A 14385-nucleotide genomic window follows, 5' to 3' on the forward strand; every position below is an offset into this window, starting at 1 on the left:
TATATATATATATATATATATATAAATATATATATATATATATAGATATATATATATATATATATATATATATATATATATATATATATATATATATATATATATATATATATATATATATATATATATATATATATATATATATATATATATATATATATATATATATATATATATATATATATATATATATATATATATATATATATATATATATATATATATATATATATATATATATATATATATATATATATATATATATATATATATATATATATATATATATATATATATAAAATCAGGGAATGCTTAAAAAAGCGAATGCTGATTTATCGACCCCCATGTAAGTGAAAGCTTACAATCCTGAACACTTAGAACAGAGATTTTTTTCCCAGGGAAAAAAACCGCTGTTCCAAAAAAAGAAAAAAAAAAAAAAAAAAACTTTAAAACATTACATAAAGTGGGGGGCTTCGCCCTCCACACCTCTACTAAGATCACACTACAGTGACGAAAATGGCAAAATAATGAAGGTGGCCAAGAGATTCCTTATATGTCGTTTCGGTATTTTGCCGTTTCGCGCAAATTCAAAGACGCATTTGTCTTCGATCATATAACAGGGAACATATATATACATAGATGTATGTATGTATGTATGAATATAGATATTGATTTTCTAAACCCTTATTATGTCAGTCATTGAATATAATGCCCCCTTTGGTATGTATCTGTCCAGACACATGCAATGCAACAACTGGAATGCTCACATAGATACCTTACTAAAAGGACGCAAGGCTTAAACAACATGTCCTACATAGACCAGCTCAAAGTACTGTCACTGTACTTTGTATCCTATGGAATGGTAAGAGGTGACCTGTGTCTGTCTTACAAGGCATCCTCTGACCCATTGCTGATGTATTTACTGCACATCAAGAAGCCAAATGACATCAGAAATACTCAGTCTAGGGAAATAAATCTCTTCTGCAACATCAGCAGAGCATTTTGGATGGGCAGGTGTATTTCGCAGAGGATACTACTGCTGTGGGATAGACTCATACTGTTCAGCTGATGGCCAGTCCACAATCACTCTGTACCATGCTTTTTGTTAGCAGATAAATATGGATACTATAAGGCAACATTTCATTACCACCCTGCGTTCCTAATTCATGAAATGCATATCATATGCAGAACCAACTCCAGGAGTAGTTTGTACTGCCTCTGAAAGTGTGTCAGTTTCTCTAATTAACTAAAAGTGTTTTGTCAACTTTACCCTGGTATTGCTTTAGTCAACCAATATCCTGGGAAATCAAGTTTTGAGGTCCTGTTTCCAGTGTTGTTCATCCCCCCTGCACACCATCTTAATAATTGGTACTAATCTTAACCCTAATGCTACCCCTTCTCCCAAACTAACCCAACACCTTACCTTCATAAAAACCTTCCTGTAACACTGCCACTACACAAGACACACTCAGACACCGAAACATTCACAAACACATACAAGCACTATATCTATCCCCTAACCTAACCCTGACCCTGTCCCTAAAATACGCAAGCTTGCACACAGGCATTCAATGCCTATCCATCACTCATCACCAATTCTAACCCTAAGCCACATACATACACACACACACACACACACACACACACACACACACACACACACACACACACACACAGACACACACACACACACACACACACACACACACACACACAGACACAGACACAGACACACACAGACACATACACACACACACACACACACACACACACACACACACACACACACACACACACACACACACACACACACACACACACAGACACACACACACACACACAGACACACACACACACACACACACACACACACACACACACACACACACACACACACACACACACACACACACACACACACACACACACACACACACACACACACACACACACATACACAGACACACACACACACACACACACACACACACACACACACAGACACACACACACACACACACACACACACACACACACACACACACAGACACACGCACACGCACAGACACATGCACACACACACACACACACACACACACACACACACACACACACACACACACACACACACACACACACACACACACGCACACACGCACACACACAGACACACACACAATCACATATATACAAACATACACACACATAAAACAATACCCCATATATTTCCTTTTATAACAAAAAAGAAGAGAATCATTCACATCAGCTTTTTGAATTCATGTCCAGATATGAACACACAACAGAATAAAAAATAGGAACTGCAACCAACCAAAACTAAAACGAAAAAACACAGTTCCAACGGAACACCCGAGTGGTGTAGCTGAAATAGCTATTAAACAGAAGCACTGGTGTGTTGCTTAAAAAAGAATTTATTGAGTGCGCTTTCATCTTCAGTAACAAGACTTCATCAGAAACATTTACATCTAGAATTCAGTCTTAATTGCCACTTTAACTTGTAACCAACGTAAAATTGCTGGCAGCTCTGACAGACAGAAATGTAAACTAGCTGTTTAGAACTACAGGAACCTCTCTTTAAATGCACCTTTCTCTTAGGTGAACCAATTTCCACCCAGTCAACACCTAAAATATATGAACAGTATGCGCAGGAACTACAACTCCTAGTTCCTCTGGATATGGCATTTGTTTTTATGGGATGTTCAAGTAAAAACTTGAGATTATTACTGGCAAAACTGAAAGGGCTCAGCGCAAACGGATATATGAACATCTTTATGCTGTCAGACATGAGGATGACAATAATGCCCTCTATAAACATTTTAGGGACAACAGTTCCTGTAAAACCTTTCTTTTTGGTATTTTGGAGAATCTTGGTAATGATCACAGGGGTGGTGACTGGAAAAATAGGTTGGATAGGGAAGAGTTAAAGTGGCAATTTAGACTGAACTCTACCCATTCCCCAGGTATAAATGAAACATGTAGTATTATGCCTGTTTTAAAATATCATTCATTTAAGCTGTAAATGTTCCCTATAAAATGTATTTTAATTAAATTATGTAATATATTAAAACTTAATTTTTTAATAATATATATTAAACATGTTAGTAATATATATTAATTGTCTCAAATAGATATATTTATTTCAAATGACATTTTTTATGTATGAATTGTGATATTTTTTTTAAACAATGAGAGGGAGATGTATAATTGATTGACAATTATTCAATTGTTCAAGAGTATAAAAGCATCACTGTTATGGGATGTAAAGGTTTTTGATGAAGTCTTGTTACTGAAGATGAATGTGCACTCAATAAATTCTTTTTTAAGCAACACACCGGTGCTTCTATTTAATAGCTATTTCAGATATGAACACACAACCATTTTTGCTTCTCGGGGGTACTATTTTATATTTTCTGGCAGAATATTGCTTATATCATTTTTTTTGTTTTGTTATTGAGACTTTGTAAAAACTGAAAGACTTGTTATCACAGGAAGAAAACACACATTCCCTCAAACTACTCCATGTGCACAAGTGACTAATGACTAAAGTGCTTCTCCGAGTCCCTATCTAAATGTGTTACACAAAGCTACATGAGTGTGGTTATGTTTCCAGTGCAGAGGGGCTACAGGACTGCTTGCTTGGAAAGTATAGGAAACAGCGGTTAAATCTCATTAAATGCACTGACAAGCATGAGTACTCGTAGCATGCTAGCACTAATCAAATATAATATAATGACTTCTGAAAAGGATAGGATGCCCAAATGTACAAGTCAGTCTGTCATTAATCCAGAAACAATTCAGCTCTCCTGCCCTTGCTTGATCTCTAGTTTAGAATGCTTTTCTCCCTGAAAGAACTCTTAGTGATGATTAGGAACTGAACAACCATAACATGTCAGTTGCCAGCTAAAAACAGGAGAGTGTTACAGTGGGCACATTACAGTGAAAATGCCCAGGAGCATTGAAAATAGGTGGTCTGTAAATGAAAGTGACAACCTGTAGAGGTACTCAGGTCAGACCTTCATAAATACAAAATAAATCGTATATGTGCCCGCGTCTTGTGCAATCACTACTGTCTCATACACTTCAGCTATTCTAAAAAAGTCACTGCTCACAATTTTATAATCAAGGTCATTTACTGCATATGGATTTTCATTCCCAGTATTTAGAATATCCTTAAACGGCATCTGACTTTCTAGACTTTATTACTATATAATTGTTATCTGCAAACCTAGCTGTCCAGACAGCACTGTGAAAAACGGGTATTTGTATAATAAATAAGACCACGACAAGAGTTAGGCCATCAGAATCATTGTCTCACTATCTCTCTCTCTCTCTCTCTCACACACACACACGCATGTGCACTGTTTTGTAGAAACCAAACTGATGTTGTATTGAGTTACAAGGATAGAGTTGAAGTCATGAAGAAGTTACTGACTTACAAGTCCAAACATATTTTATGAGCCCCTCTTTGAGCTCACTAACCATTTGTGATCATGACTCTAGTGACATCATTGCATCCAATATTGAGGCCAAGGGCACAGTCTGATGATGTGATGGCAAATGACAGGAAATGAGTAAACGAACAGCGATTCAAATGGGCTGCAAAGAATTTTGTGTCACCCTGTTATTTTTACAAAGACAATATGTATTTTCTGGCAAATGCTGGACACTTGAGATATATGGTCTAGGCCATGCTCATCTACTGGTTATTCATTTTGATTCCTGCTTCTTCAATTCATTCATTTATCACTTAGTCTTCTTGAGCCCTTGTTGTGTCATTTACTAAACAATAACTACATAAAGAAATACACACACACACACACACACACCTGTGTGTCTGTAAGTCTGCATGCATGTCTATATGCTATTATTTATCCATCACAGTCCACCAAATCTCCTTCCCATGAATAGTCTTGTATCCCCTCCAATTTATTTATGTTCATTGGGAAACCTGTGACAGGATCACCTGTCATCATTAGTTGCAGTTATCTCCCAGCCTCATACTGAACATGTTTAGATATCCCCCTCCCAAAACCAAGCAAAATATGTATACGTTTTTTGTATGTAGGGCATACAGTCTACCATGCTATATATACCCTAATAGCCTCAGACAGGTGGGTCATACCTGAATAAGTTATTGGTGCATTGCAGACATGTGTATCTTACTAAACATGCACAATATAGCTTACATTTCTTTAACAGTCTGAATGCAGTGTACTGTCATGAGCAGAATTCTGTCATCACAACTTGATGGTACATTGGTGTAGCGGTAACATTGTCACCTCACAGCAAGAGGTTCTCTGGTTTGATTCTAGGCTGGAGTGCCTTCTGTGTGGAGTCTGCCTATCCTTCCTGTATTTGTGTGGGTTTTCTCCAGGTACTCCAGTTTCTTCCTACATCACAAAGACATGTGTCTGGAGCATTTCTTCCTGGGCCACTGCTGAAAATTGGCTTTATTCCAAGTAAGACTTTCCTGGTAAATAAATCCTGTCTGAATCATATATGTGACAATGCTGCTAGGTTGGCAGGCAATGTAGTGAATCTCTTATACACGAACCATGTCCATAAATGCCAGTACCTGTTTTTAAGCCATGAGAAAGTATTGAAAATAGATAGAATGTACAGCTGTAGGCAAATGTTTGCAAAATCTGTGTAACCGAGATGAAAAGTTATGCATAGATTTACACCTACAAATAGATTCCAGTGAAAGATATTTGGGGGGAGTTGGATGGGAAAGGTTGTGATTCTCATGAAGCTGTTTGATATTTCATTGTCAGTTTGCTGGTGGAAATGGACATTTAAATTGATCCTAAAGTACACTGCACACGGTTTATAATATTTAAAATGTTAGTACTTTACTTGGTAAAGTGAAGGGCCTTTGTTTCTTTCCTGGATATTGGAGGTATTATCTCATTCTTAAATGTCCTGGTTGCCAACAAATGGCTCATATTAGGGATAGCTGTAATGCACTGCACTGATATGTCAGCTATTTGGCAGTGAAGGTCTTGCTTATGAGCAGTAGCATTTCTCTGACCTCCTTATGGCTATTGTTGCCTCTGCTGCCTAACTCATAGTGATGAAACTCAAATAACTCCAACTGCTTTGGTGGACACCATAGTTTAGAGCATGAACATAAGGTATACTCATAAAAGTAAAAATTAGGAATAAGAAGTTTCAGTTTATAGAAAACAGTAAAGTTGCTAGGAACTAGAAAAAAGAGCAAATAAGCTTTTTTCATAAAAACTGTAGGCAGTAGCTCAGCCTAAAAGGCACAGCATTTTATCCCAGTATGAGGAAGGTATGTTAGTGTTAATAATTTCAAGAGGGCTGCATGTAGTATAAAGGAAAATATAAAAGATAAGGTCTGCAAAAATGAAAACTGCAAAACTCATGCAATTCTTTAATGAATAAAGGCTGCAGTTAGGGTTTTTGTAAGATTATGGAGTTGTGCTTTTGTAGGATGCTACATAGAAGGAACCACATCTTCAGGTTGTCACTAAGGAATGGCAGGGCCAGCTAAGCTACTCAGTAGTAGAAAAGAACGTTGTGAGTGTAATGCTGAAGGAGAGAAGGGTAGTGAGAGTTTAGGAAGTTATGCTCACACACAGTTTGACAGTGTATGTAAGTGTGGCACATGCTGACATTTATTTTCACTTCAAAAAATGTTTTCATGTTTTATTGTGGAAAATAACCCCTTTCTGAGTCAAATCAGACTGGTATGAGAACTTCACTTAGAAAAAAGAAATATATTCAAATCACATCTTGTAGTAGATATGTTATGATAGCAGTCTATACCAAATGGATCTCCATTTAGAGGGTGATATGTCATGGGAAATAAATGGTATGCATTTAAATTATCACTGTCAGTATAACTATTATTATTGTAGGGATTATACTACAATATGGTGTGTTGGATCATAGTTTGCTTTGCGCTGGTATGTTAATTTGTTGCGTGCACGAGGATGATGATGATGGAATTTTTGTTAAGTAGTACTACTTTGTTTCAGAATATTGAGAAAATGGACTGCGACAAGAATTTCTTATTGAAAAAAGTAAATCTGAGCTATTTTAGAGTAAGAGGACATGATAAAAAACTGGAACAGTTATGAGGTCACTCCTTATCAGAGTGACTATAACAGATGCAGATGCATAGCTTTTTTATTTTTTTATTTTTTTCATCACATTTTTCTTCTTTAAGTAACATTTCTTCATTAATAAGCCAAAATGACATTTTTTTTAGATTGGCCATGCAGCATCAATTTCTATTTTAAGTGACAAACAACAATTCCCTTCCTTTGTGAGGACAGTCCCAAGTACATTCATCCAACCACAAATCATAGCACAGCTTCTCTTATACTACAGATGGGAGTGGGTGGGGCTTCTGGCTACAGGAAATGACTATGGTCTACAAGGAAGTCAGCAGCTCAAGGATGAATTAACAAAGTCTGGATTCTGTCTTGCATTCTCTGAAATTATTCCCTTACAATTAGCAAGGGCAAAAGCCACATCACTTGTGCGTATAATAAAACAGTCTTTGGCTACTGTAGTAGTCATTTATGCTTTCCAGGAACAGGTAATTCCTCTGATGGAGGAAGTTGTTCTGCAGAACATTACTGGAAAAGTCTGGATCGGAAGTGCTAGCTGGAGCTCCTCTGCAGTATTTTATAAGAAGAGCATTATGAAAGCAGTTCATGGTACTGTTGGGTTTGCACTGGCCAGTAATAATATTGCTGGCTTTAAAGATTTTCTTTATTCAGTTCATCCCAATAAATTCCCAAATGATATATTCTTGAAACAATTCTGGGAAGTAGCTTTTCAGTGCAAGTGGACAGATAATAGCAGTAATTCTACACAGATGACAGGAGGCATTGATAATCATAGATATTGTACTGGTCAAGAGAACCTGCTAACACTGGACCAATCTATTTATCAAACCACAGATTTCCGATTTCAATACAGTACATATAATGCAGTGTATGCATTGGCGCATGCACTGCGCAATTTACAGGCATGCATGAACGAAGGAAAATGCACATTATTTAATGCATCATGTGCAGAAATCAACAAGTTGCAGCCACAGCAAGTATTTATCAATTCTTTAAGATTTTCTTTATAGTAAATGTGCAAATTTTAGATGGTAACTCTCAACAAATTCAACAACTGCTGGAAGTAAGATATGAATACTTTATTTATTATAATGAGTATTATTGTTCAAATAATTATGTATGCATTCCTTTTCAACTGTTTCTGTAATCTGCCTTTGTGTATGACTTTGGTCTCCTTTCAAGTAAAACAATGACTTTGGTCTCCTTTCAAGAAAAACAATGACATAATATTTTGCCAAAGGCTAAGAATGAATTGTACATATTACCTGTTTTGATTCAGACTGAACCTAATTCCGTAGGATAATAAAGATGATGGATAGGTTAAGGACTTGCAGTCTGAGATTTTCAACTATAGAACTTAAACTGCCTTCTGTGCATGGAGATGTTAGTTGTAAATCAAAGACATGAACGTTAAGTATTCATTTGAAATTACACTCAGTATCTGCAAGAACTGCTTTCCTGTATACAAGTGTTATTACTTGATATCATCTGCTTACATACAATATAGTTTCATACTAATGTTAGTGTTTATTAAAGTAGAGATAATACACATTTTCCCCATAGCTGAAAATGTAAGAGTTCCAACTATTCATGTTCAGAGCTGAGCAGTGAGGGGTGAAAACTGCAGTGTTTGTCATTATTTAGATGACTGAAGCAACAACCACCCAAAACTGTAAAAGAAGTGTAATGAAGTTTTCCTTTTCCCCAAAATGTAGTGACTCTGGAACTAGGCTTTCTGAAAGAGGATGACATGATGGTAAGGAGGTGGCTGGACATATATTGTATCCAGGAGACAAGATAGAAGGGTAGTGCAGCAAAGCCACTTAGCATGGGATCCAGAGTCTACTACTCCAGAGGAGAACAGGCATACCTCTCATGTGTACCTCATTAGGAGTAACATACCTCTTGGAGTCTTAAAAAGTTCACGCTCCTCGAAGTTCCTCAAAGTTCCACATTGAAAGACTCTGTCACACATTCAGTGTTAGGAATTGTTTTAAGTGAAATCCATTGTAAATAGAAATGAATCATATTAATTCATTAAAATATATTCTTTATAAGTAAAACCAGGATATTTTAACCATCCTATGACCTTCCTAGTTGAAATTGGTAGTAAACCCTTAGTATATATTCCACATTTTGCCCATTGTTCCACATTATGAGGGCTAGTGTTCCTCATTTTAGAGATGGAAGGTTGAGAGCTATTAGGACAGGCTAGAAATGGTGTGAAAATTGCAGTGAGGGAGAGGTTTCAGAATACTGTGAGAGATCATCAGAATTAGTGATAGACTAATGGCAATCAGACTCCACTGTAAAGATAGGGCACTAGTTATAATTTCAGCCTATATCTACAGCAAGTTTATGATAGCAAGTGTAAGAGTTCATTCAGGCTACAGCTGCAAGACCTACTAGATAAAGCAGGACAACAAGAATTGCTGATAATAATGGATGACCTTGATGCACATATCAGAACAGACAGACAGAACAGGATATGAGAACTGCCTGAGTCCACTTTGGAGAGTCAACAAGAAAAATGAAGCAGAAGTCATTCTAGACTTCTGTCTGGCAACGCTTTGATGGTGGCCAGCACATAGTTCAACATGAGACGCAATCAAAAGATTACATGCAAGACTAGTCAACATGCAATTCAGATATACTTCTTCATAGTGAGGAAAGGGTAATGGAGTAGAATCAGTGAAACAGTCAGTCTACAGCATAAACCAGCGGTTGCCACTATCAGCTGTAAGCAGTGGTCAGGAAAGGCTCTAAAGTCAACATAGGCTGTAGACTTGGAGGTTGACAGGAGAGAAAGCACAAGAATTCACAGAAATACTTAGGGTTCTTGAGCATCAGGAAGAGGAGGAAATAGGTGAAGTTGAAGAAGAAAGGCAGTGCCTCAAAACAATATGTGTGATGACTATAAAACACATATATGGCCAATCCATGTATGGAAATAAGGTATATAAGGTAAGTTAGTGGTGGAATGGAGAAGTTCAGTAAGTCATCAAAAGAAAGGAGCACAGGAAAAAGTGTGGAAGACAAAAGACAGTCCCTGCTAGGAAAGAATATTGGTTGGCTAACAAACAGACTAGTAAAGGAGTTGCAACAGCAAAGGAAAAGGCATCAGAGGCACTCAATCAGCTTCTGGAAAGTGGCTCTGTAGATGGCACAAAGAAACTCTACCAGTTTGCAAGGCAAAGACAGAAAGATGAAGAACCTTTCATAAGGGATTCAAGGAACACCCTGCTCACCAGTTGACAGAATATAAAAGGCAGATGGAAGGTGTACTTCTATAAGCTTCTGAATGAAGAAAACCCCACAGAGGTGGTATTGCACCAGACACAGCCCACAGTGAAAGAAGAGGCAGAGCCTACAGCAGAAGAAGTAAGACAAGCACTAAGGAAAATAAAGTCAAGGAAAGTAGAAGGCAGAGATGAGGTCACAGCAGATGTGAACAAAGGCAGAGATGAGGTCACAGCAGATGTGATCAAAGGCAGAGATGAGGTCACAGCAGATGTGATCAAGGTGTTGGCTGAGATACAGGAGAAATGGTGCCACAGTATGAGCAAAAGGTGATCGACTTCAATAATTGGCTTAGTTTCTGGTGTCTTTCAATATTTGTCAGCAGAGGAAGCATATCTCTGAACTGTCCAGATTTTTGCAGAATACCCAGATGTTTGCCTCATATTTATTGACTGTTCCTCATAAAATGTGTAGTTTTCTCTGGTAAACCTGTGTGAATGAATTCACTAAATAATGACACACATTTGAGTTTCAGATGTCATGTCCTTCTGCATGGTAGCACAAACACATTTTTTTGCCTAGTAACCTTTTAAGTTTATAAGGCCAATATTTCAAAATTGTCCCTCCTTTCAGGCATTTGTTCCCCATTGTTTTTGGTTCTGTACAGATTTCTTGTGCTAAGAGGTTGAGAGGCATGGTAGGAGGACATAGTTAACAGACCATATTACTTTGTAAAGGATGGTCTGCACCAGTATCCCCTAGGCCTCTGAATAGTGGCTAAAACTTTATCTATCCCTAAGAGCCATTTTTAGACAATGCCAGTTTGACAAACCAACCAGCCAGCATAGCAAATACAACCCAAAGAAACCTAAAGGTGTTACTGCTCAATACTAGTTGCCTAAACAAGAAACTCCACATCCTATGAGCTCTCCTCACCCTCAAGGATATAGACACACATAAGTGAAGTTAAGTAAATTTTTATCTGCACTTTTATCAAATAATACATGATTTAAATTAATTTGTTTGTGTTGCATTGAGCAATATCTAGCTGGAAGTTGTGACTCTGTTTTTTAAGTTAAGGCTTGTTAAAAAACCTGCATAGCCAGTGATAAGTGGGGGTAGTTTACTTCATTGTTATTCAGTTTCTGTCTTATACAAGTGGTATTTTCAGTTAAGGCTTGTTAAAAAACCTGCATAGCCAGTGATAAGTGGGGGTAGTTTACTTCATTGTTATTGAGTTTCTGTCTTATACAAGTGGTACAGTGAATTATTTTCTGTTTAAACTGTGAGCTTTGGCCAGCTAAGACCTGCATGCAATCAACTGAATGCATAAGTAAAGTTAAGTAAATTTTTATCTGCACTTTTATCAAATAATACACAATTTAAATTAATTTGTTTGTGTTGCATTGAGCAATATCTAGCTGGAAGTTATGACTCTGTTTTTTCAGTATGTCCCCATCCACCCTCCCTGTGTTTGTTTTGGTGTTAATCTTGGTGGCTTTGAAAGTGCCCACCCCTCTTGTAAATTTGCACTTGGATACTCCTCCTGGGCCCATCTCATTTGCTCACTCAAAAAAAAAAAATTGTATCTGCTTTTACTGCATTTGTGTTTCTTCCTACTTTATTTTGCTTTTGCGTCATCTTAAAAGTACTCAATTGTATTTATTACTGCTTGGTGTAACTCATTCTAAGCCTTTTAGTTTAAGCACTTGGGCTTCAGATCAGTTGTTTTACATTAATTTGTGGTCTGCACTATGGTGGCAGAACAGGTAGCTTACATCCTTCTAAGTTGGGAACTGCTGATTGAGTGCTCAGTGTCTGTTATTCTAAAAGTGTATTAATTCAGGTTTAAGCACTTGGGCTTCAGGCCAGTTATTTTACATTAAGAGGGTTCGTGGTCAGCACTCTTGTGGGAGGAGAGGCCGGACTCTGCCCTTCTGAGCTGGGAATTTCTGGTTAAAGGCTTATAGTGCCTGCATATTTGAACTGCTTCTTACTGAAACTGGTACACCTTGTTTGCTGTAGCATATACTAGATCCAGGCCTGCTGAATCTAGCTTTGTTTGTATAACTTGAGCACTAATCCAGGCATTCTTTAAAGTATTCAATTGTATTTATTACTGCTTAGTAGTAACTTGATTAAAGTGTAGCTATCATTCTAAGTCTTTTGGATTAAGCACTTGGGCTTCAGACCAGTTGTTTTATATTAGGAAGGTTTGTGGCCTGCACTGTGGTGGCAGGACAGGTAGCTTACATCCTTCTAAGTTGGGAACTGCTGATTGAGGGCTCAGTGTCTGTTATTCTAAAAGTGTATTAGTTCTGTATGCTTGTTGTTTGTTTGCTTGTTATTTCCCTGAAACGCTAATTCCACCTAAAACGCGTTTTTTCAGTGCTTCTGTGGATCCCTAGTGATATCTGCATTGCTTACTGTACTTATTTCCTTGTTTCACTTGAAAGAAAGTTACTGTTTATCATTTTTGCATTTAAGTTACCTGTAACACATTGCATTTAAGTTACCTGGCACTTGCTCACTAAAGCAATTATATAAGTCAGCACTAAAAAATTAAAAGCACTACACCCTCACAAACTTCCCTTGAGTACCTTGTTCCCCATTGGCCCTTTTTTCAATTATAAAGGAATTCCCAATACTATTATAGCATGCACAAAGGTCAGTTGTCAATCTCCACTCTGGTCCAGCTGGTGAATCTGTTAATCTTGAGGCAATGTTACAACTGCCTCATGTACACAGACAACCCTCTCCTCCTCCCAACAAATTCCAACACATGTGAGAGATGCAACCATATAGCCAAACTGGAGGCTAAGCTCTCTCAACTCAGTACTGGCGTAACCAGTCAGGAGGAGAAGGAAACCACACTCACTACAATTACAGTCTCACATAGACCTACCACGACAGCAAACCAAACACATAAACACACAAAAACATACTCGGAGGCTCTAAATAAAAATCTGCCTAAGCAGCAGAGACCTCCAAAGCAGACACCCAAGCAACCACTACCCCAAAACAAAACTCGTGCAACACATAGCTCACAAAGCCAGTGGGCCGAACAGTCACAGCCCTTAAGGCTAAACAACACACCTGATACACTTGTAATAGGTGACTCTATCGTCAAGCACACTGACGTCCCACTCACCAGGCTGAACAAGGAGAAGGTCACAGTTAGCTGCCTGTCGGGTGCTAGGATCCGCCACATAACACAAGCACTCAGGTCACTCCAAGGCAAGTACAAATATGACTCAATCATTGTCCATGCTGGTGTGAATGACCTGAAATGTACTTCCCTAGACTACATGAAAAGAGACATAGAGGAGCTCTCTGAGCATGTAGCCCAGGCCGGTATGACCCTGACCTTGAGTAGCATCTTACCATCACCAAGAATGATACCACAATATGAAGACAAGATGATCACTTTCAACAATTGGCTTAAGTATTGGTGTCATTCAAAGGGGATCCAATGCCTGTTAGCCTGGGATGACATGCTCGACAAGCCATGATGCTTCGCTAGGGACGGCTTGCACCTGTCACCCCTGGTCTTTTGGATACTGGCAAAGGCTGTTGCTACCCCCCATAGTGCCTTTCATAGGCAAGGCTCAAAAGACAAACCCACCTCCATAGGTATCACAAGGGATAAGAAACTAAGAGTAATACTACTCAATGCCAGAAGTCTAAACCTCAAGATGCACACACTCGAAACTCTCCTTATCATGGAGAACATCAATATCTGTGCAGTAACAGAAACCTGGTTCAAGGCTCCTGAGAGCACCCCAGCACTACCAGGTTATACCTCATACCATGCTTTTCGGCCACAAAACTTGGACTGAACCACAAAAGGAGGGGGAGTATCAATATTCGTCAAAGATACCCACACCTCCAGGTTGGTGGCACAGCACGAAGCATCAGAGACTATCCATGTGCAACTAACAGTGGGTAAAACTGCCTTCCAGTTTATAGCCTACTACAGACCATCCTCCCAAACCCAGGAACCCCACATGGCCTTCCTGAGAGC

The sequence above is a fragment of the Protopterus annectens genome, chromosome 1.part1 (assembly GCF_019279795.1).
Source record: "Protopterus annectens isolate FY-2018-M chromosome 1.part1, PAN1.0, whole genome shotgun sequence".
In the NCBI taxonomy this organism is placed as follows: Eukaryota; Metazoa; Chordata; order Ceratodontiformes; family Protopteridae; genus Protopterus; species Protopterus annectens.